Source organism: Chlorocebus sabaeus, chromosome 15, assembly GCF_047675955.1.
Source record: "Chlorocebus sabaeus isolate Y175 chromosome 15, mChlSab1.0.hap1, whole genome shotgun sequence".
In the NCBI taxonomy this organism is placed as follows: Eukaryota; Metazoa; Chordata; class Mammalia; order Primates; family Cercopithecidae; genus Chlorocebus; species Chlorocebus sabaeus.
The window spans coordinates 45,116,018-45,141,485 of NC_132918.1; positions in this window are offsets into that span (position 1 = coordinate 45,116,018).

Here is a 25,468-nt window from a genome sequence, read left to right on the forward strand (position 1 = left end):
ACTCATTTACAAGTATTAAAATGTCCTTTTATGTAATATTTTTTGTGCTCCTGAAAGCTATATCTATTTTCACACAGTCTCATTATTGAAAAACCCAGGGAATAAAAATCTATGTTGAAAATATCAGAATGAAAGGAGTTCACTTTGGGACAATTTTTAAGGATTACTGAAAATGTAGGACAATTAATCAAATAGTCTAATGTGGCACTGAAGATGAAATATATGGTATTCCAGTAAATCTCTTGTGGATTTAGGCTAGTCATATTAAAGTAAGCTGATCAGATATTTGGAAAGTAAGGTGCTATCCATTGATTTTCTTTGCTAGGGGAATGGCATTTTACCATTCATATTCCTCAAACCTTGAAAGTGAATTGCTATCAATTTTGTTCAATCGATCTATATTTTTTTGTTCCTTTTAAGGATGCAAATTAAAGCTAAATATTGATTACTTGGGGCAACCATTAAGCCTTAATTGAAGACATCTTTGTTGTTCCTTGGAACAGATTAAAGGCAATGATCTAACGGGTAAAAGCAAATCATAGATAAAAGATTATATGAGCCCTGACAGAGTGTTGTCCAAAGTCAAACTCCAAGTGCATGTGTGAAGCTGTATATAGCTGAAAAATATATACATTTTCCAAACTGTTTGATATTTCATACTCCATATTACTGAAGCCAAGGTCAGCAATATGGAATGTGGAATATCAAACAAATTTAAAAATGGAAAATAAAGAGAGTTAAGAATTATTCAGTAAATAAAGTCAATACAGTTTGAATCCTTTTAAATGTTAGATTCATAGGTTTGTTGGCTGCATGAATATAATCTTTTGAGAAGTGTTTGTTCATGTCCTTTGCTCACTTTTAAATGGGGTTGTTGGTTTTATTCTTGTAAAATTGCTTAAGTTTCTTGTTGACTGTGGATATTAGACCTTTGTCATATAAATAGATTGAAAAAATTTCCTCCTATTTTGTCGGTTGTCTGTTCACCTGATGATAGTTTCTTTTGCCATGCAGAAGTTCTTAGTTTACATACCATTTGCTAATTTTTGCTTATGTTACAATTACTTTTGATGTTTTCGTCATGAAGTCTTTGCTCATGCCTATATCCTGAATGCTATTTCCTAAATTTTCTTCGAGGGTTTTTATAGTTTGGAGTTTTACATTTAAGGCTTTAATCCATCCTAAGTTAATTTTTTTACAAGGTGTAAGGAAGGAGTCCAGTTTCAGTTTTCTGCATATGGCTACCCAGTTCTCCCAGCCTCGTTTATTAAAGAGGAAATCCTTTCCCCATCGCTTGTTTTTGTCAAATTTATCGAAAATCAAATGGTTATAGTTGTGCGGTCTTATTTATGAGCTCTCTGTTCTGATCCATTGGTCTATGTGTCTGTTGTTGTGCCAGTACCATGTTGTTTTGGTTACTCTAGCCTTGGAATATAGTTTGAAATCAGGTAGTGTGATGCCTCCAGCTGTTTTATTTTGGCTTGGCATTATCTTGACTATACAGGCTCTTTTTTGGTTCCCCATGAATTTTAAAATATGTTTTTCCAATTCTGTGATGAATGTCAATGGTAGTTTAATGGAAATAGCCTTTAATCTATAAATTACTTTAGGCAATATGGACATTTTCACGACATTGATTTTTCCTACCTATGAACATGGAATGTTTTTCCATTTGTTTGTGTTCTTTCTGATTTCCCTGAGCAGGGGTTTGCAGTTCTCCTTGAAGAGGTCCTTCACTTCCCTTGTTAGCTGTATTCCTAGGTATTTTATTCTCTTTGTAGCAATTGTGAATGGAAGTTCATTCATGATTTGGCTCTCTGCATGCCTGTTGTTGACGTTTAAGAATGTCAATATTTTTTGCACATTGATTTTGTATCCTGAGACTTTGCTGAAGTTGCTTATTAGCTTAAGAAACTTTTGGGCTGAGACGATGGGGTTTTCTAGATGTAGGATTATATCATCTGCAAACAAAAATAATTTGATTTCCTCTCTTCCTATTTGAATATCTTTATTTCTTTTCATTAGAAAAGTGCAAATCACAACCACATTGAGATATCATCTCAAACCAGTCAGAATGATGATTATTAAAAGTCAATAAACAATAGATGCTGGTGAGGTTGAGGAGACAAAGGGGCACTTCTACACTGTTGGTGGGAGGGTAAATTAGTTCAACTCTTATGGAAGACAGTGTGGCAATTCCTCAAAGATCTAGAAGTAGAAATACCATTTGATCCAGCAATCCTATCACTGGGTATATGCCCAAAGGAATAGAAATTATTCTATTATAAAGATATATGCATGCACATTTTTGTTGCAGCACTATTCACAATAGCAAAGACATGGACTCAACCCAAGTGCCTATCAACAGTAAACTGGGTAAAGAAAATGTGGTATGCACACACACATGGAATACTATGCAGTCATAAAAGGAACAAGATCACGTCCTTTGCAGGGACATGGATGGAGCTGGAAGCTGTTATCCTCAACAAAGTAACGTGGGAACAGAAAACCAAATATCGCATGTTCTCACCTATAAGTGGGAGCTGAACGATGAGAACATATGGTTGCATGGGGGAGCAACACACACTGGGGTCTGTCAGCAGGGAAGTGAGAGCATCAGGAGCAATAGCTAATGGGTCTTGGGCTTAATACCCGAGTGGTAAGTTGATCTCTGCAGCAAACCACCATGGCACATGTTTACCTGTGTTAACAAACCTGCACATCCTGCACGTGTACCCACGAACTTAAAATAAAAGTTAATGAAAACAAAAAGTTAGTTTCTTGGCCTGACTTGCTCAGGTAGTCTAAGAGAGCAAAGGCCAGGCAAGAGTCACATAGTTGCATAGGTAGAGAGGAGTAGCTTCACCATAATTAATCCTGGGAAATAATATTTTTCCCTATCTCCATTTCAGTAGAATTGGCCCTAATAAACTTTCCTTCCTTTTTCTTCCTCTGGTAAAAAGAAATAGTTTCTCTATCTTAGCACTCATCAACTGCTGCTCAATTCCTAGTTTCCAGTGGGAAGGAGAACAGATATAGTGTAACTGTCTTCTTTTAATCGTAGGTTAGCTCTCTCGAAATCACCATGTTCATCAGGATGATAGGCAACAAAATGTGGAATGTGCCTATGATATAATTGCAATTCTGTGCAGTGGTTACAAGACATGAAATAGATCTACATATTACAGAATAAATAGATTTCCAAAGCATAGATTGAGGAAAACAAGCAGAATAATTATTTTATATAAGTTATAAACTGAAAGCTACCTAAGTGTCAGAGACATACATACAAAGTATCTTTGAAGACATACATTAAATACATCAAGGTGGGTTTCATGAAGGAAGAGGAATAGTACTTGAGACAGGGGATGAAGGGAAAATGATGAAGCATAAAAAGCTATGCAGAGATGGGTAATAATAAAGTGTCATGATATGAGAAGTAAAAGTAAAATCACTGTGTTGCAGCTGCTGTCCATGTAAATGAAGGAAGGAAAGAATGAACAAAATTAAAATCAGTTGATGAAAGTCTGAAATCCGTGTGTTTTTCCCTCTACAGTTTAACTCATCAGTGAATTTACGGAAGTGAAACCACTTTTTATTGGCAAACTTTCATATTTACCTGGTATGACTATCAAGGAGAATTAAGAAAACACCTTGTATTTGCAATAACTTTAGAATTGTTTTGAGGGCTTCCTCCTTAAGTTATCCATGGGAGGGCAATGAGACAGTGACCTGGTTTTCATGTGGTAAAGTCAGTGACACAGAAGATAACTTGCCTCATCTCCTGCTGTTTACATTATTAGGGAACAAAGCATGTCATGGCATCCTTCACTCCACGCTTCCTAGTTTGCATATAGAGAGAAACACAATGTCAAGAAATAAGAAAACACGGATCATGCATCTCTGGAGAGAGCCTTCTGAAGATTTTAAACCGCTGATAATAAGCTGACATTGTTTTATCAGCCTCTGTTAATTAAAGACTACTTATCTATTTATCCTACAATGAACAAAGGATTTCGGTTGGCAGAACTGATAACCTTAAATAATGTAATTGTGAGTTACAAAAACCAAAGGAGAAATGAGCCTTGGATGTGAGAAATCCTGTGGGGCTGTGGAGAGCAGCTGAACTAGAAACAGGGAATTCGATGCTTTTTTCTTTCAGTTCCTTCATTGGTACGCTGAATGTAATAATACCTTCAAATGAAGAGTTTGAAATAATAAAGTCCTATTTGCTAAGATCAAGCTTCCATGGGGAAATATGCCCTCTTAGTAGGAAACTGTTAGAATCTCAGCTCATACTGGGATTGGAAAAACCATACATCTTTAATTTCTGAATACATCGTGTGAGAAAGCAATTGACAAATTGATATCTACCAGGTAAAAAATGACATTAAAAAGAATACTTTCACAAAATCATACAATGGTTATATTTATATAATTATGACTTAAAAGAGTTTCTGATGAAGCTGTGAAAACATCGTTTATCATACTATAAAATAGCTGTTTGTATGACCAAGACCAGAAATAATAATGTCACGGTTGTACATCTTTATGCAACTTGTACCATATCATTTTAACCTCACTATAATTATTTGAAGAATAGAGGCTCACTGTTATTCTATTGAGATTTTGAGAAACTAAAGTTCTAAGTGATTCCTTTAAATAGATCACACTACTTGAAATGTTTGAAAACCACTGAGTTACTGAAATTTTCTTCCCAGTTCTCACATGGACCTAAATAATAATAGGCTTGGTAGTAATAGCTCAACTCTGTCCTGGTATAATGTTTCATTATATCCATCATTATCATGAAATGTAAAAGTATTGAGTCTTATTTAAGCAGTACAAATCATAGATAGGGTGTGTTTTAGCACAAAGTGGCCAGTGTGTGATATCCAACAATAGAAATTTTGACTGTGAGTATTGGAGTAATAATATTTTAAGACTTTTATCATAATACCAAATGTGTAATTCCAAAGAATGGGCACAAATGTAGGTTTTATAAAATTGGAAGCACTGATCTTGTATATACAACAATGGAGATACATTTCATATATATAATAAATGAAATGGTAATCTATTGTCTAAATGTGTAAGATAGTCAAGCTACTCAGTGTGTGGGGGAATTCGGAAATCATTATATGACGTGTTTAAGGTTACCAGGATATGTTAATGCACTGCGGTCCATTTAATGCTTGACGTATTTCACAAGTATGCACAATTTACTCCCGCGTACTATATTTATAATGTGTGACAATTTTTTTCTATGCCAATTGGTTGATTTCCCAGGGAGCTTTATTACCACCTTACTTCGAAAAACTTCTGGCTTGGCCCACACTGAGACGATATCAGTCTGTCTCTGCCACAGGTCTGAGCAGGCTACCTTGCCTTTAACCTTCTGTACAAAGACTGCCTCATCAGATATCCCTCAGCAATTAGGTCCATCTGAACTAACACATTTTATTGTTAAATGGCCTTATTAATATCATGCTTCTCTGACTCTGGACTTGCCTGGTTCATCCATTCACTTCTGTTTAGGAGTGTGTAGACAGCCTCTAGAGTTTGACCAGCCTTCTGAATATCCCTATCTATTTCTCTGTTGAAATTTTTATGATTTCTCTCAATTTCCAAAATGAATCCAACCAATCATTTCTGTATGTGAGACTCAATTTACATTCTCTTTTAAGTTTTTTCTGCACCTCAGAGAAAAAATGGAATAGCATGTGTTGAAAGGAATAGTGAAAGGAAGCAAATAAATAGTGTAAGCAAAATACACCGTAGCACAGAGATAAGAAAACAAAGTATAGAAAACTCTTTGTCACTCAAAAAAAAAAAAAAGTCTATAGCTCAGATCTATAGGGAAAAAGAAAGGCAGAAGAAAAAAGGGAGTATAGTTGTCAAATATGTGTTAGTGTCATATATTGAAAAAACATATAATGCCAAATTGAAAAACCTATTAGATTATGATATAAACGCTATGTGTCGGCTGAGAGCTGTGGTCATGTTGAATGTGCACGGCAGAAAGCTGAAGCCTCACCACTGTCTCCCCAGCAAGGTCTCTCTTGCATGCAAGCTGGAAGGAGGCTTGCTGATGTCAGTCTCTGAATTCTGATGTGGGCGAGAGGCAGCCCATAGTGATATAGGTGGAAAAAGACTTTAGCTTCATATGCTACACCAGACTTTGAACTTGTCTTAATTACTGCTGCGTCTACCCAGGAGTAGAGCACAATTTCTCTAGTGCTGCATTGAGACAGCAAAATGGATAGATAGTAATGATCACAAGTCAGAAGAATTGATTCAGGCCAAGTATTAAGTGCATATTCAACGGCAAAAGTAAAGAGCCTGCAGCAAGTTTTCCAGCAATGAAAAGAAGGTAATAAAATGCCTCATTCTGATGAGAAAAAATGACCTTTCAAATCTGGGGCAGGTATATGAGACATAATTAGATTCTTATTTCACCAGTGGATGTCTATGTGACAGAGGAAAATGCATTCTCTTGTTTTCTCCTGTTACATACAAAATAACAACGAAAATACCTAAAATTCATTGATTTTTACTATGTAACAGGCATTATTCTAAATCTTTTTTATATGTAACTTAATTCTGACACAATTCTAAGGTCTACAAGTTAGGTACTAATGTTGACCCCATTCTACACATGCTAAAACTTAGGCACAAAGAGTTTCAGTTGCTCAGATGTAATGTAAACTTACGAGTGCCTGGATTCCACCCCCAAGATCTTACTGAATTAGTTCTGGGTGTGGCCTGGTCTCAGGATTTAGAAAAGTTGTCCAGATGCTTTTAATTTGCACATAGGGTTGGCATCACTGGAAAAATTCAGAGCTTAACTTGAGGGTAGCTTTATGGTGAAACCTACACTCCCAGGATGAAGTCACGTTGACCTGGATTTGAATTCACAGGCCGACACATATGAACCGTGTGATTTTTAGAAATTTGTGTTTCTTTCCTCAGATTCAAGTTTCCTCATCTGTACACTGAGGATAATAATACTTCCTCTGGTTTTATAGATATACACAATAATCTGTTAGCAATGCATAAATGTTCCTTAGCATAGTGGTTGGCATATTGTGACCACCTCAATAAACTTTAGTTTTTTTTTTTTTTTTTTTTTTTCCAGAATAAAGGCAGATCATGGGTTAATTTTTTTTCATCAGGTTATGAGATGTGTATATGGAAAATCAGTAAGCTATAGCTGTTTTTCACTGAATGTAATGCCTTAAATTATAACCTCTAAGAATGCTAAATGATATATATCATCTATGTATTGCAATCTAATTAACAGAATCTTTCTTCTATTCCTACCCTCTTATCTCCTCAAACCTTTATCATCCCTGATGGCCCAGTATTCCTGAATCTCTCTACCTTGCCTCAGACTTGCTTTCTAAAATGTCCATTGGAAAATCCAAGACTGTCTTACCATCCTGGAGCAAACATTTAATTTGGGGGCAGGTTAGTCATATTGAACATTGTTCTAGGAGACACAGAACCATGAGTCATCCTATCATTCTGTGAGGTCTTGTACTGATTCCTAACTTAGATCCAACATCTGTTTTTCTGATTTTGCTTAATTCCCTGTTTCCTGGTTCATAACCATGGCCATGTAAAGGTTTCAGGTTCTTGCTTGCCACAAGCTACTCTTCCCAAGTAATGGCAGATGAGCAAGTACGTGACATCATCCAACTATAGATGCTTATGAGCAAATGTCTTGGCTATAAAAACCTCTTTGCTGGGACAGAAATATTTGGAAATGTCCCTTTCACTGTATATGAGTGTTTTCACTGTATATGAGTTTAAAAAATCTGACAAAAATGCCTCATTTTGTCCTTCTTTCCTTTTAGGTACTATAAGCATGATTGTAGTACAGATGATGTTTTAGAATTGAAAACAGAGAAACCATTTTACATTCTAAAGTATATTCATTTACTTTAAAGATCATAATTGTTAATTTCTTCGTAAGTATATATATTTTAATTTAGTTACTGTATGCAGGCTACATTCTATGTATTTTACATATATTAGTTAATTTAATCATCATAAAATCTTGTGAGACTGATGCTATTGCTATCTCTAGTTTACAGGTAGAGCAACTGAAAGTTCCCAACTAGAAACTGATTAAGACAAGATCTAAATGTGCTGTCTAGTTCCAGAAAATGAACTCTTTAATATTATACCTTATTAATAGCAGCAATGGTTTACAAACATAAGAATGCTCTTTCTAACAGCATGTAACAAATTCACTTTTTTTTTTTTCTGGCATTTAAACACTGTCAAACACTAATAGTATTGCTATTGGATTCACTTCTTTAAAAATTTAATTTTGTTGAGAGGTACCCCACCAGAAGGACCTTGATCATTATGATGCTATCAATAATTAAGGTTTTTTTAAGTTTTCAAAACAGTCAATCTGAAGTCTTGTTCTTCTAATACAGCATATTTCTTTGGATCTCAGTTTTTCTTCTGAGATACTTTTTCCTTGAAAAAACCCTTCCATTTACAGGATTTTCTCTGTAGTAAATCTCCATCTTTACTTCCTGCTTCTTAAGCAGCTACGCAACATTTAAAATTTTTCTTTTCTTTTCTTTTCATTTTTGGAAATGGAGTTTCGCTCTTGTTGACCAGGCTGGAGTGCAATGTTGCTATCTCGGCTCACCACAACTTCTACCTCCCGAATTCAAGTGATTCTCCTACCTCAGTCTCCAGAGTGGGTGGGATTACAGGTATGCGCCACCACGCCCAGCTAATTTTGTATATTTTTAGTAGAGACAGGATTTCTCCATGTTGGTCAGGCTGGTCTTGAACTCTTGACCTCAGGTGATCCGCCCCCCCAAAGTGCTGGGATTACAGGTGTGAGCCTCTGCGCCTAGACATGATACATTTTTCTAATTGCCCTTTTAAAAAAGTCCTCAATTTTTATTTATTTGTTTTGCAGTAAAATACGTAAGTTGGAACCAGTGACAAATACATTTATGGAAAGCGTTTATGCTCCAACTAAATTTCACATAGAAACATCCTAATTATAATAACTCTTCCCAACTCCGAACCCTCTTTGTTAAGTGTAGATAATTATTGTCTGAATAGCATCACACTTAAACTACATATGAACATGAGAGAAATGTTAATCTCAATAACCCCAAATTTCTCCTTACTTCCACATGGCTTTCTCAGGTGTTTCTGTGGGCTGACAGCAGGGCATTGTGGAGATTCACATACTTGTCACCATCTGCAATACCGGATGGCATGCATCAACTTCTTCCCTTTAGTTCTACCTCTCTGTGATGCTGCTAGACGTGAGCACCAACGTGTGGTGGGAAATCTCATAGTGAGGACATTATAAGAGCATCAATGTGAACACCCAGGAAATTGCCCAGGGATGCAGCCAAAGCTGCCCGTCTTTGGAGGCCTGAAGGTGTGCTGTGTTCTGTGCAGACAAGGAGAAATTATTCTCTCTTCAACTCTGCACTGTCCTATGTCACCTCAGTTCATTAACAGCAATATTTCTTTCCAGGGTCTCTTAGAAATCATAACTGCTCTTCTGGCCTTAAGCTATTTTTTCATAAAGGGCTGAAAACTCAACCAAATGATTGGGCAGGAAACAGATACCTTGCAATAACCTGTTTCTGTTCATTGGTTCTTTCTACCCCTTCCCTTTGTATAAACAAATGTTAAAGCTCCTGTCTCAAGCTTCTGCTAAATCCTTCCCATGTCCCTGCCCATGTGTGCCAGTTACGTAACTCCACTCAGTAGAAACATTTATTCCAGGATTTACTTCTATTTTCTTTTCCATGGCTGAGAGCATGTCAATTCCCCCGAATCATGACTCATTTCTATTGGGGAATAATTGGAAAAAGTGAGAACTGGAAATAGAATAGAGAAATGAAACAGATGACAGAGTAGGAATAAAGGATCTTGCAATAAAGCTTGGAATCTATGAAAGTCAAACAGTGAGTTAGATCTGCACTCCTCAGATTATCAGAAAAGATGCAGTCAGTACATTCTGTGGAAAGACAGACTCAGAACAAACCCTTTGTCTAAAGTCATCTTTGACTGAACTAAGATTCTATAACCCCCAACAACTCTTGGGAGGAGTTGTTGAAAAGTTTCTATTTACCATAGCTGAGTATATTACATAAAGTTACTCCCGAATTTTGTATATGAAGCAAATTATTATTTATTTCTGTGACTATGAGAAAATTAAAGAGAGAATCAATAACTCTAAATTGTGTATCAAATAACCATTAACATTTGGATAGAAGTCTCAGATCCTAGAAAATAAAAACATTTCTAAGCATGCATATTTTCTGCAGCCCCCCCTACACTCACACACACTCACACACACACACTCACACACACATTTTGCTGAAGACTTTGGTGAAAGAAAATCTAAAGCTATCATCTAGTGAATTTAGGGATAATAAGTAGAAATTAATTTTAATATCTTGAAACATGTAATGTAACTTTTATATCTTATATATTTTAGTAATCATAAAATCTCTTTTACATGTGACTTTGATTTCCCAAGTTCTGTTTCCCTCAGAGGATCTGGTCCTTCTTGATGAATGGGACTAGGTCGGCTTTTTTTGTCTACACTACTGATCTTTATAAGGTGAATGACCAACTATGAGGTTTCATAGGATTTTAGATAATTCACCCCTTTGGGTCATAAAAATTATTTTTATGAGTTTAGTAAAAATTCTATTATCATGAGGTAGTACTTTATTCTCTTGACAGGGCCTATGCTTGCTTTTGAAAAATCTGGAATAGTGATCTTCACTAAATTTGTACATATCATTGGAGAACAGTGAATAACAGAGTCACTGTGTGAAGATCATAGATCACAGGATCAACTGAAAACCTCCACATTCGCTGGTTAAATTGTGTGACATTTGGGAATCAAGAAGAATCCAACTGGATTTTTCTCTACTCATTCCTGATGACTGAAGGAGAGGGGCAGAGGGAGCAGCATTTCAGCTTGGGTAGTGGCTCAAATGCTATTTAGCCGTGCTAAAGAGTGCTAAAGAGAATCGGGCATGTTAATAGGGACAGCACGAATTTACCAAGTGATTGGAAGGATCAAAGGTTAAAGAATGGTTAAGTAATTATGTATTTTATCAAGTTAAAGGTGAGCATAAACCCCACTGGAGACCACAAAAGAATTCATGTACCAGTCTAGAGACAGCTGGAAGGCATTTTTTCAAAGAGTTGCATTAGGTAATGGGTGAAGAGAGATTGGACCCATCATTATTAAGAGACAGAAGGAACGGAACTAGTCTGAGGAAGGTCTTCACAATGAAACTAAAGCTGTAGATGCTGCATGTTCTCTCACCATATTTGCATGGCAGGTAGCCATCCACAGTTGTTTGAATGAAGTAAATTACTACTGAAGGAGTGAATCCCGTAGGCCTTCCCCTAAGATGGTAAAGAGAAAAAAACTCCAACTTCTAGGCAGAATATACAAATCAAAATCTGGAAGGGATCTTAAAAAATTTATATTCCACTTCTCTTAGAGAAAATACTATCCTAGAAAAGTTGATTCTTGTACGTTGTTACAATTATAGAGAGTACGGATGAAAATTATAGTATCTTACCTCATTTGCAGGATAATGTACTCTACCCCTTGTCTGAGAAGTGATGAAGAGGTGGAATGGAAAAAAAGCCTGAACAAAAATATTTTGTATCCTCTATGTTATTTAAATTTTTTTCTTCTTGTTAAAATCCCTATGAGACATGTGTTTTCTCACTTCATTGTTAAACCCACATTGAAAATTGAGAAACAAATCTTGTTCCATAGAAACAAAACAGTAAATGAATGTAATAGATGTAAGTCTGTTGATTTTCCAAGTAACTGACCAAGGCTTCCACAGGCTCACATATTAGAAGGTTCGGTTTTTAAAATGGTTTTCTATGTCTAACTATCTTGTAGATGCTTTTACCTAGTATTATTTCCAGAAACACATATTGTAGATACGTAGGCAGTTTTCAAAAAAAGTTACTACTTGGGAAACTGGAAGTCATGGGTGGTCCTCTGACCGCTTACATGAACTGATGCATGTGATTGTATGGTACTGAAAGACAGAGGGTATTGTGTAATTCCGTACTACGGCATATGATATTTTTAGACCCGCCTATTACTCTGAGGTTCTCTATAATAATGACACATCTACGCTTCATCAAGATGTCATTAAAAAGATGAAAGAAAACTTTAGAAAGTAAAATGAATGTGGTAAACGTGGAAAAATACCATACAAATGGAGTAAGAAGGATGTCTGAGAATTCTATGATTAAACCCATCTGGAAATATTGACTTTTTCTTTTAATCTTTTATTTAACCTTTTATTCTACAAATAGCTAGCTTTAAGTGGCTTATGATTATGTGCACATGTATTTAAATTATTGAAAATTCAGTGCTGATTAACGTTGAATTTTATTGAAAGGCCACTCTATTAGTCAGTGTCCAAGTGTGAAATAGAATTCCATTCAGATGGTTCCACTGAAGACTTTAATGTAAGGACTGCTTGCAGAGGTGGGGGCAGGGAGAAGGGAGCCAACAAGATGGAGGCAACCAAAGATCATTATGGATCAATGGAAAACTTATTACTCCTAGGCCTGAAGGGACAAAAGGAGAAAATAATGCACTGAAGATGTAGTAAGAAGGAGAACCATGCGTAAAGGACTGCCTCTTAGGGGCCACAATCATAGCAGCATGGAGGTGATGCCAGAAAACATTGACCTTGTATGCTGGGGGTGGGGAGGTCAAACAATATAGCTATGGGAAAAAATTACCTGAATACCCCAACCTTTCTCCTCCCCTCCATAATCTCCTGCCCATGCCTTCCTTTGGCCAAACCCACTGAAAACTAAACAACAAGAAATCTGGGTGATACATTCTATAAGGGCCCACCACCTGCGGACTAGCAAGACAGAAAAAAGATGGGAGATGGAACTGAAAAGATAAAGAAAGAATTTCTGCTGCAATATCAGATGTTAAGAATCACATAGCTCTTTCCACTGATCCAAGCCAATAGAGCAATGATGAGTGAAAGCTTACCTCACGCAAAAGAAGGGGAGTGCATGATGATGCTACAGATACAGCCATTCCAGTAGGAAAAATTTAATCTTAACACAGTGTACCAATCTGGGTATGTACTACTTGCTTCTGGTGTTCTCTTTACTACTTGAGAGTAGATGGGAAAGGTTGATGTGTAGGAAACCCTGTTAATAGCATAAAACTTGAAGGTATGTTCATGGGGAGAAATCAAGATCTATGTATAATACCATTTTCCTGGGAGTCAATATGCACTGTTGTGCCACTGGCTGGATTGTGTGACTTGGCTACTTCTCTGAAAAATCAGCTAACATGCTATAAAATAAAAAAGCTTGATTGACTCTCAAAACCTCTGGTTTTAAAATGTTATGAGTTTATTTCTGAATGGAAAGGAAAGCAAAATGTTTTCCTACTTTCACACACTGTTCAAACGATAACGTAGATACCAAATGTTAGGGACTTTTCCCCACACATCCAGCAATTATCCAGCAGATTCCAGGTGAGTGTCCTCTAATTCATGTGCATTTTGGATAGCATCAGAACCCACAGGCTAAAAGCTCAGTCCCACAAGACTACCCCTTACTTCACATGCCAGTTGCAAATTCTAAGTTGTAACTTGTTGTCCTTACTGACCAGCGATAAATTGGGGGTTCACATAATCACCTTTTCAGGCTTGATTAATTTGCTAGAGCAGCTCATAGAATTCAGGGAAATATTTATGTTTACCCCTTTATTAGAAAGGATATTACAAGGGATACAGATGGACAGCCAGATGGAAGAGATGCAATAAAGGAGATACTGGGGAGGGGCATGGAGTTTCCATGACCTTTCTGTGCACGCTGCCCTCTCCATGTGTTATCCAACCGGGAAGCCCTCTGAATTCTTCCCTGTTGGTGGAAGCTTATTACCTAGGCATGATTGATTATGTCATTGGCCATTGGTGATCAGCTCAACCTGTATCCCTTATCTTCTTCCTGGACGTTGGAGGGTGGGGCTGAAAGTGCTAATCCTCTTCTCAGACCTTGGTGTTTCTGATGACCAGCCTTAGTCTGAAGATGTCCAGTGACCCCCCTCCCCAGTTGCCAGTCATTTCATAAGCATACAAAAGATATCTTACCACTTGGGAGACTCCATGCATTTAGGCGCTATGTGCCGGGAACCAGGGGCAGAGTCCAAATACGTGTATGTCTCATTTTATTAGAGTTATCACAGAGTTTTTCTATCGCAGAGTTTTTTCCATCACTGGTAAAGTGATACCAGCTTATCCTTGTTTTATTGATCCTAGATTTTGGTATCACACTAGATTCTTGCTTCACCTTTCCTAGTGTGTATAACCAAATTCTGAAATTTTTCCCTTTGACATTATACTCAAGTTTACTCTTTCTTCTCCACGCTAGTGTCCTTATAAGAAGACCATGTGAAGACTGGGACACAGACACAGGACAGAAGGCCATGTGACAACACAGGCCAAGATTGGATTGATGTAGCTGCAAGCTCTGGAAGGCCAAATATTGCCAGCAACCACCAGAAGCTAGGAAAAGGCAAAGAAGCCTTCTCCCCTAGAACTCTCATGGAGAGTGTCCCTGCTGACACCTCATTTCAAAATTCTAGTTTCTAGAATTTTAAGAGAACAAATGTCTTTTGTTTTAACTCACGGAGCTTGTGACACTTTGTTTTAGCAGCCGTGGGAAATTAATACATGAGGGCACTAGTAAAACACCTAAAACCAGTTTTAAGGAAAACACAAAGAGCAGAAAATCATATTTAGGCAATCAGGAATGCCAAAATTAATTTTTAAAAGTGATGTAAATGTACCTTCTTGAAGGAGAAATTATGCCCAGTAATCTCTCTCTACTCTTACCTCTTTCTCTCTCTCTCTTTCTTTCTTTTTTGCCTTTTCAATGTCTTTTTATAATTTAGTCAAAATCAGAAAATTGATCAATGATAAATTACCCATAAGTTGCTCATTTGAAATAAATTCCTATTTTGAAATATGTTTTACTTTCTATTTTCAGTCCATTGTTATTGCAACAATTTTCTTACCGAAACCTCTCTTTCCCCAGATGTGCACTGACACCTTATACCTTAACACATCCTATTTATGTTCCTTGTTTGCCAATCTTCTTTACATTTATTTGTGTTCTATCTTCTAACATTGTCTTTTGCTTATCCTCAATGGTTTTTCAGTATTGTAAGATAGGATAGCCCTCAAAGAAAACTCATTCATTTTATGCTTGGTGCATGAGTTCTCAGTAGTTGCTTCTTCTCCTCTGGCCTCTCCCCTCCCTCATCCATCTATGTAGACATTAGTCAATCTTGAAAATCACTTTCTAGTGCCCTCTTTTTGATCTGACTTCTGAATGCTCCAGCTACTCTCAGATCTCCCTTTACTAAACTTCTATTGAATGTCAGTCATCTACAGCATCGTGATCTTGATTGTTTTCTTATTCCATGTGTATTTAACTCTTTCACCATATGAGAACCACACACTGGCAGAGGCAGATGTGTGTGTTTGCCAGCACAATAATTGTAAAATTAAATTTGATTTTTTTTTATGAAGAACACATTTTTCTCTTCATATTTTTCACTGTATCCTGTCACTATGCAGTGGGCATTTACACCCTTATGCTCTTTTCCTGGATCCAAAAGGCATTTGATTATGGTCCCTCATTACAGAGACTGAAAAATATGAGTGACTTGCTATCAGGAGCCTTATTTAATAATATACATATATCTTTTGTGGAGACCTTGACTCAGCTGTGTGTGTACATTTGCTACATGTGGATTTATTCTTTTTATAATTGAATCAGAAATAAACCCTTTGGCTATGTGAAAAGCCAAAGATAATAACATGAATTCACATTTGTATATTTTAGAGCTTGCAAATATTTTTATAAACACTTTCTCATTAAAGTCTCATAATTATCTGATAAGGTAGATATTATAATGTCTAGTTTATAGATGGGGGACCTGAGTCCCAGAATAATTAAATGCCTTACTAAAGCTCACACAGCTAATAAGCAACAGGTCTCTTTTTTTCTTTTTACATTATGTGAAAAAATTCAAGTAAATGAAAATTCATGCACACGCTTTTGTTTCTACTGGAAGGGAAAACTACATTAAAAATGCTGCAGGAATTTTAATGGAGCATTTTACTACCTTACACTGAGAAAACGAAAGTAGGAAAATCTTTACTTAGCTTTGCAAATCACCTGAAAGCATTCTATCCATAAAAGTAGTATTTGGTCTGTAAAATTAGCATTGCCTCTATTCACATTCACCAATTCTACCCTATTTCCTATTGTTTTCTTCTGTCTCTTCCTATTTTTGTTATTCTCACAAGGTTGAAAAAATACATGCATCTGTCTGTACAGAGCAGCCTCATGCACAACTATATATTTCATTTTAGAAAGTCTAACAAATGGCAAATAAAAGGACCAATTAAATACGTTATATTTTCATTAGGTTTCACTACCAGATCTTCATTAGATCCACTGTCAGATTACTTTCACAACTGTCCTTATTTCTGTAAGACATCAAAATAGACAGAATACTAATTTTTCATAAATGATTGAATGTAAATTGAAGGAAATCATAATGATATCAAAATCCATTACATTAAGATTTTGTGCACCCTTTAAAAAGATTAGAAACAGATAAGAAGTTAACTCTCGACTTTATTAGAAATTGAAATGGATTAAGGAAATCAAGTTTTTGTAATTCAGAGAAATAAACTGACCTTTCTATAGCTTTGAATTGATTAATGTCTAAAATGTTTCTCATTTGGAAATAAACTTAATTTAGTCACCATTACTAAAAGAAACTCACCAAAATTGAAGTTTTTTAATAACTGAAAAAATTATATTTAGGGTGCCAAAATTTTAATTTTTATTATGGATGGCAATATTTCCAAATATATCATATTTTTATGACTTCCGCAATAGAGAGCACTTTACCATCATTATGAAATGACTCATGATTGTGAAATTGATTAGTGTACTCTGCTCTTAACACAGATTCAGATACTATTAAAATGTAAAGGGTTGTCCAGGTGTGGTGGCTCATGCCTGTAATCCCAGCACTTTAGGAGGCCGAGGTGGGTGGATCACCTGAGGTCAGGAGTTCGAGACTAGCCTGGCCAACATGGCAAACCCTGTCTACTAAAAACACAAAAATTAGCCAGGGGAGGTGGCATGTGCCTGTAATTCCAGGTACTTGGGAGGCTGAGGCAGGAGAATAGCTTGAACCCGGGAGGAGGATGTTGCAGTGAGCTGAGATCGCACCACTGCACACCAGCCTGGGTGACAGAGTAAGACTCCTTCTCAAAAACTAAAAAATGAGATAATGTAAAATGTAAAGGGTTATTTACTCCTAATCTAAATGTACTAGAATGCTATGCTACTTGAATTCCTTTACATAGTGTGTTTGACCCTCCCCTCCCTAATTCCTGCCTGTAAGCATTTCTTTATGGAAATGTAATAATTGTACATATATATGGGGTACTGGGTGATATATTGATATATGTATACAATGTGTAATAATCAACTTAGTGTAATTAACATATTCGTCACTGCAAAACGTGTAACATTCCTTTGTATTGGGGACATTCAAAATCCTCTCTTCTACCTATTTGAAAATATATATCATGATTGTTAACAATAGTCATTCTACAGTGCTATAGAGTGTTAGAAATTATTCCTATTATTGAGCTGCAGCTCCATTAACCATTCTCTCCTCTCTTTACCCTTTCCAGCTTCTAGTAACCACAATTCTCCTCTCTGCTTCTACTATGAGCTCAGCTATTTTAGCTCTCACATAAGTGAGAAAATGAGGTATTTATCATTTTGTGCCCAACTTATTTCACTTAATAATATCTTCCAGAAATATCCATGTTGCCATTCATGATAAGTTTTCATTCTTTTTGAACAGATAAATAGTATTTCATTGAATATTTATGGACACTTAGGTTGATTCTAGACCTTAGCTATTGTGAATAGTGTTACAATAAACATAGGAGTACAGATAATCTTTTTGATACACTGATTTATTTTCCTTTGGATAAATATCCAGTAGTGAGATTGCTGGATCATATGATATTTCTACTTTTAGGTATAGAGGAACTTCCATATTGTTTTTTATAATGGCTCCACTAGTTTACATTCCCACCAACCATGTATGACTTCCCTTTTCTCTACATCTTCACCAGCATTTATTTTTTGCCTTTTTGATAATTGCCATTCCAAGTGGGATGAGATGATCTCTCCATATGCTTTTTAATTTGCATTTCCCTGATAGTTAGTGATGTTGAGCATTTCTTAAATATACTTGTTGCCCATTTGTATTTCTTCCTTTGGGAAATATCTATTTAGTTCATTTGCCCATTTTAAAAATCAGATTATTTGTTTTACTGCTTTTGAGTTGTTTGAGCTCCTTGTACACTCTGGATATTCATCCCCTTTCAAATTAATAGTTTGCAAATATTTTCTTTCATTCTACAGATTGTCTGTTTATATCTGTTGATTTCTTGTGCCAAAACTTTTTGGTTTGATGTAAATCCAATGTATTTTTGTTTTTGTTGCCTGTGTTTTGGGAATCTTACCCATTAAACACTTTCCAATGTCTTCAAGTATTTCTCCTGTGTTTTCTTTTAGTAGTTTTATTGTTTTGGGCCTTACATTTAAGTCTTTAATCCATTTGAGTTGATTTGTGTGCATGGTGAGATGCAAGGGTCTTGTTTCTTTCTTCCGCATATAGATATTCAGTTTTCTCACCTCCATTTATTGAAGTAGTGATTCTGTCTCTAACGTTCTTGGGAACTTTATAGAAAATTGGTTGACTGTATATTGTAGATTTCTGGGTTCTCTATTCTGTTCCATTGGGTTGTGTGTAAATTTTTATGCTAGTATCATTATGTTTTGGTTATTATAACTTTGTAGTATATTTTAAAGTCAGGTAGTGTGATTTCTCCAGCTTTGTTGTTTTTGCTTTAGCTATTATGTGTCTTTTGTGCTTCCATACAAATTTTGGAATTGCCTTTTCGATTTCTGTGAAAAATGACATTGGAATTTTGATAAGGATTACATTGAATCTGTAGATTGCTTGGAGTAAGTAGTATAGATATACGAACAATAACAATTCTTTCAATACATGAATATGCAATGTTTTTACATCTTTTTGTGTCCTCTTCAGTTTCTTTAATTGTGTTTTGTAGTTTTAGTGTAGAGATCTTTTACCTCCTTGGTTAAATTTATTCTTAGATATTTGGGGATTGTAGCTACTGTAAAGATGATTGCTTTTGTACTTTTTCAGCGAGTTTGTGATTGGGGTCAAGAAACACTACTGAGTTTTATATGATAATTTTTTTTAAAAGTCAATTTTAAATTCTGCAACTTTAATGAATTCCTTTAGTATCTCTAATAGGTTTTTTTTTTTTTTGGTAAGTCGTCTTTAGGTTTTTCTATATATAAGATCATGTCATCTGCAAAGAAGGACAATTTTACTTCCTCTTATCTAACATACATGCCCTTTATTTCCTTCTTTGCCTTCAATTGCTCTGGCTAGGACTTCCAGTACCATGTTGAATAAGACTGATGAGAGTATTTTATATTTATTATTTTTATTATTTACTCTTTTAAACTAAGAGCAAATACCAAAATTCTCCTTGGAAAGTATGGATGGGCAGATTGATAAAAATCAGTAAGCTGCCACTGTGGGCAAATTTGTGACTGAATAAAGTAATTGGGGTTTGGGCATACATGACTCCCTGTCTATTCTTCTTCATCCTCCATGTTCAAATGTCAAGTTCCAGCTCCAGATAGTTTGTGTGAAATTCAACTCAGGCAAATGTCAATATTCACTGAGTGGAGTCAGAGGGGAACAAGACCTTAAATAACTTTTACATACGTTACCTCGTTTAATTCCTTCAGAAATCATGTATTGGAGATTTAAATACTGTTTTAATAATAAAGAAAATGTGATTGTAGAGAAATTTGGTAAATTGATCAAAACAGTAAATGGTACTAAAAAATCAAACCCAGTGATTGCAGCTTCAATGCCCATTTTTTTTTAACCATTGGGTTTTCTTGCAAACCCCTGTGTTAACTACAAAGATAAATTAACAGGAATGAACAGAGTGCGAGGGAACAGAACTGGAAGCAGTTAGTTTGTGAGGCTGGGTAGGGCTCCATGATAGCTTTGGTACAGGGTTGGCCACCAGGTGGAGGATATCAGAAAAGTAATTTGGTCTCAGCAAATAGAGGTTGAATTCTATATGGAATCAGACAAGCCATTCCTCAGCTTAATGGCTATGCTACAGAGCTATGTTGTGGGTTTTTGGGAATTGAGGTGAAATCAGGCACTTAAGAATCAGGAAGCGGTCAGAAATTGTCATGATTAGCTCCCAGAACTAATGTTTTATTCTTCTTTTACAGAATTGTGCAGCCTCTCTAGACCGTTTTCAAAAAAATGCTAGCCTTGGAAGCTGATAATTACTTTGCTTTTGTGTGTATACGGAGTGTGTGTGCATGTGTATGTGTGTGGAAGAGTCTAATGGAGAGAATTTCTCAAATCAGATAGAGTATAGGACATTTCAGGTTACCAAGTCCAAGAAGGGAAGCAAAATTAGCAGTCTGTAGGCTTTGATTTAATTTTTTTATTTATCTGAGGATAGGTAGCAATATGGGGGCATAAACTAACCTTTGCAAAAGTTATTGGTTGCTGTATTACCAAAATTACTGAAATTATGTCATCTTACTAAACATGTTTTAAAATGACATGTTTTGTCAAGTCATGGTACATTGTGATGTGACATTGTACTTTCTGCTTTATAAACATGAATGTAAGACAAACTTTCGATTGAAAAAAGAAATTTAGCCATTCAAAAAACCTGGGGAGAAAACAGATATAAAGTGTTTGTACAATAAAAATATTTTTAAAAATCTAATTAAAAAAATAAACATTTTATATATGGATAGTAAAAAAATTTAATCTTCCAAAGGAAATATAAAATATAACTCTCTCTTTCCCATTTCTATCCCTGTCAATTGTATTTCCCCAAATGTAACTCTTTCTTTCAGTAGTATTTTTTCTGGGGCCCTCACTGAAAAATATATGCATTATTAAACCATATGTATAAATTGTAGTTATATATTACATAAATAGAAATTACATAGTTATATAATTTTTTATGTATGAGTTTATAGAATGTGTCTTCTATACTTCTAATGTCATAGTGCTATTTCCATAATTGCAACTATTTATACATGCAGTTTTATTAGGTGCTAGTAGCTTTTAGCAACATACAGTCCAATTTATTTAAATATTAACCTATAAATGGACATTTAGCTGTTTTCAGATTATTTTATCTAATATGTGCAATCACCAAATCACTAGCAGTGCTATTGTTGGGCCAAAAGTTATATTACTGTCTAGGAATTAACTTTTTTCTGAAGAGTAAATATTGTTTATTAGCATAGGATTTTCTAACCTTAAAAACTTAGAAATTAAACTAAAGAAAATTGACTGAATTATACATTTTTTTCTGACATTGGCATAAGCATAAAACAAATTAAAATGTGATTTAAAATGATTGAGGAAAATATTTGCCAAAAGTAAAAATCAATATCCTTAATGTATAAAGAATCCTCAGCTTCATACTATGCAGTCCCCTTGACTAGCAGCAGACAGGACCTCAAAGGTTGAGTTGAGGGTCTGAAAGCGTGGTTAAATGGACTTTGTGGAGACTAGAGAGTAGTCAGTAGGTGTGTTCCTTGCTGGAAAATATAGAAGACAAAATCAATGGAGCATAGCAGAGGTTCAAGTTTAGCAAAGGCAGGAAGGTCAAAAAGCCATAAAGAGTAGCTCCAACAGGTCACATACATGAGAGTAAAGCCAGAGGAAGATACTAACTATATAGTGTGAAGCCATGGTATAGAATGAAGCCATAGCTGTATGTGTTCAATTTGCTTTAGCGAGAGTCTTGAGGAATACCTAGGTTTAAAGAAATAGGAAGGATCAAACACATGTAAACAAATAAACAAGCACATAAAAACAGAATGAAAGGACACAAAAAGTACCCAACAATAAATGTAATTGGAATTACCTTTCAAAAGAAGATTGGGCCTCTGCAGAAATTTAATAAAACATGTTGAAATAGTGAAATGCCTTTATTTTTTGGCTGTCAATATGTTATCTTCTCTATCATTTACCTATTGCCTCAATCATTTACATAATAAAACCCCAAAAACCTAGTGGTTTATGAAACAACTATTTTTTTATTTCCCCTGGACAATTGGGTAATTTTGCTTGTGAGTATTAGCTGGGGTAGGAGTTCCAGTCTTGGTTGGGATTTACTCACAAGACTAGACGAGACTGGTAGTTTTTATAGTATTGGCTCATTTAGGATGTCCTTGGCTGGCTCCAGGATCTCATCCTTCAGTAGGATGGCTTGGTCATGTTATCATGATCACAGGAATTCAAGATAGGAACCAAGAATGCAAATATACTTCTTTGCTTACAACAAGTTTGTTAGTATCCCAACGGCCAAAGCAAGTCATATGGCCAAGTTCATGGTCAGTATAACTATGAAAGACTGTGGCTACAGGGAAGCCTGAATAATTCAGACTATGAGTGCAGTCATGTACCCACATTCTCTCTTGCTTTTGGAACTTGTTCCCATGACCAAAACATTTTTCTTTACTTTCCCATCCCCAGTCAATGGCTATTCAACCTTTAGACCTCAACTTTACTGTCATTTCTTAACAAAGTCTTCCCTGCCCACTCCTAGACTGGGTTGCATGCCATTGCTGTGTGCTCTTACAGTTCCCTGCATATTTTCTGCCATAAGACTTACTGGCTTAGAAACTCTGTGAGGATGGGGCCCATAGCTTGTCGTTAGTATTATCAGTTATTTTAAATGCATTTTCAGGAGGCTGTCAGCTTATGCAAAATTCTACAGTATGTCCTAAATATATCTAAATCACATTTTAGTATAAAAATTAAATAGCTACAAGTAACTTAAATGGTTTCCTTTATTTAACATGTATATAAAATTACAACTGTCCAAATATAAAAGTAAAATACTAAATATCAAGTGGGTGGTCAAAACACATTTTATGGATCAAAAGATTTTACTAGGTCAGAAAAAATTCTGTCATAATCTGAATATAGATTATTTTTTCTCTCTCTTAACCTTTAACATGAATTATGTTGTAGCTATATCAGACAAGTCAAAATGTGTGTGAAGATTCTACTCATGTGCCTCTGATGTGTTGAAGGTGTGTGGGTTAGAGGAGAACAGCTTTCCTTATCCTGGATTTAGGGTAGAATGCACACATTGACTATGCTGGCCATGACATGATTAATTCGGAGGCCTCTCAAGTGATTTGTTTGAAAGAGTAGCTGAATTCTTTTTTTTTTTTTAAATCAGCATTTAGGAACTTGACCTCTGTAAAACACAAGCCTCAAACTAGCTACTCAGGAGAGCAAAAGAGAGGAGGAAGAACTGGACTTTTTTTCTCTTCTCCATCATATAACTCATGGTGAAGGCTAACTTTTTTTGGCCTTGAGGGAGACAATAAAACTCATCACATAGACTTTAAATAGAAAACTAGGGGATTTAGGTTAACTGTAAAGACACATTGCTTGAGAAAGAGGTTAATAAACTCAAAACATATTGAAAGAAGTTTGAACAATTTCTTTCCTAGAGGTTTTTAAGAATGAAATAGATTTTTTAAAAAATGTGTTTGGGAGTTCTTCAATCTTAAGCCAGACAAATATCTTTTCAGACCAATATGTACGGTTTTTGAGTACTATAGTTTTACCATTTTTTATTCCAAATCTCTAAGGTTAGATAAGTGTTCTACAATGTAGCTGGGATGTGTTTTAATTCAGTATGGTAAGACAGTAGACATGGAAATAATTGTCATAAAGGAACAAGATTATATTCACATATCCCGAGAAACAGAAAACACACCATTCTTTGTAGGGCTGCATGGGGAAGCAACAGCGTTGGTCAGAAGGCAGAAGAGGGAGAGGGAGAGCACAGCCCGAGGTTTTGTTGGGGTTTTTATGGGAAGAAATGGGTAAGGCAGGGTAAGTGCACTGAGTAAGCTTAGTACAGGGTAGTTTGAAAGATTTTAGCAGGCTCTGGGCTATGGGGGTGGAACCTACTCTCCAGTACTTTATCCTGGGGTAATTTAGGTTAGAGAGAATATTGACTTGGTGTGAGAGAATTTGATAAAGGAGATGGTTGGGTGTGTGGGCTCTGGATTGGTTGGTGTGCCTATCAAATGCACATTCAAAGAGGAGTAATTTTTCATCTCTATGAATAAGCTGGCCTGAGGAGAGGCCGTCTCTACAGGATTAAGGACCTAAATACCAGAATATCAAGAATACAATATAGGAAATATAGTCAATATAGAAGAAATATAAGAAAATAAACAAGCAACATAATCAATGCAGAAGAAAGTCAAAATCTGACTCACAAATTATATAGAAAATAATTGTCTTTTTCCCTTCCAATTTTAACTCTTTGGATTTTCAAAATTTTTTGTATGTTTTCACTATGTAACTCATTTAGGATGACTATAAGAAAGAAGCATTAATTCTCTTATTGAAAATATTAGTATAGTTTAAAATTTGCTGTATATTTATGTCAGGCAAGTCTTCACATACCTGACATTTTGGATGTTGATAAGAGTCCTAGTAATAATATTTCACCATGAAATAATTTTAATATTAGGACTTTGACTGTGTTCTCTGGCCTTCCCTTTACATCATGAAGTCTAATGGTTATTATTTTTTCAAATTTTGGTGGAAGAAACTTTTTTTAAGATAAATCTCTTCATGAAAATGCTTCAGTGGGGATATAGTAGGATTCAGAAGAAATATGTTACCGTCATTATTCAGCCACAAAATCAACCAGGAAACTTTTAAGACATTCAATTTCCTTTTATCTCCAGTTTAGCAATCTGTTAAATGAAATATAGTACTTTCATCTCTGACATCATGTTATGCTACCTACCATATTGCATAGATCAGTTCTGAAATGTTATGTTTGGATATTTGGCTGAAAACCATAGGGAGGCGGATTTTGACTCATATAAGAAAGAATTTTCACAGCTGGACCCCAGTGGTTTGAGTTCTTGACACACACTGGAATTAGTCCAAGGATGAGTATGCTTTCCACAAGGATGTGGTAGGGATCAAAATTTAGGTAGTTGGTTTGACTATAAGAACTTGCATCATTTCAATTTATTTATTGAATTAATATTTCTAGATAACAATGATGTATTCCAGTATGGACCTACGATAGCACTGCGTATTTCATCATATCAATTAACACTTGAGAATATATAGTCTTCTAATGTTCCTCAATTATTTAGTACTTGTAGGCTTCATCTCCCC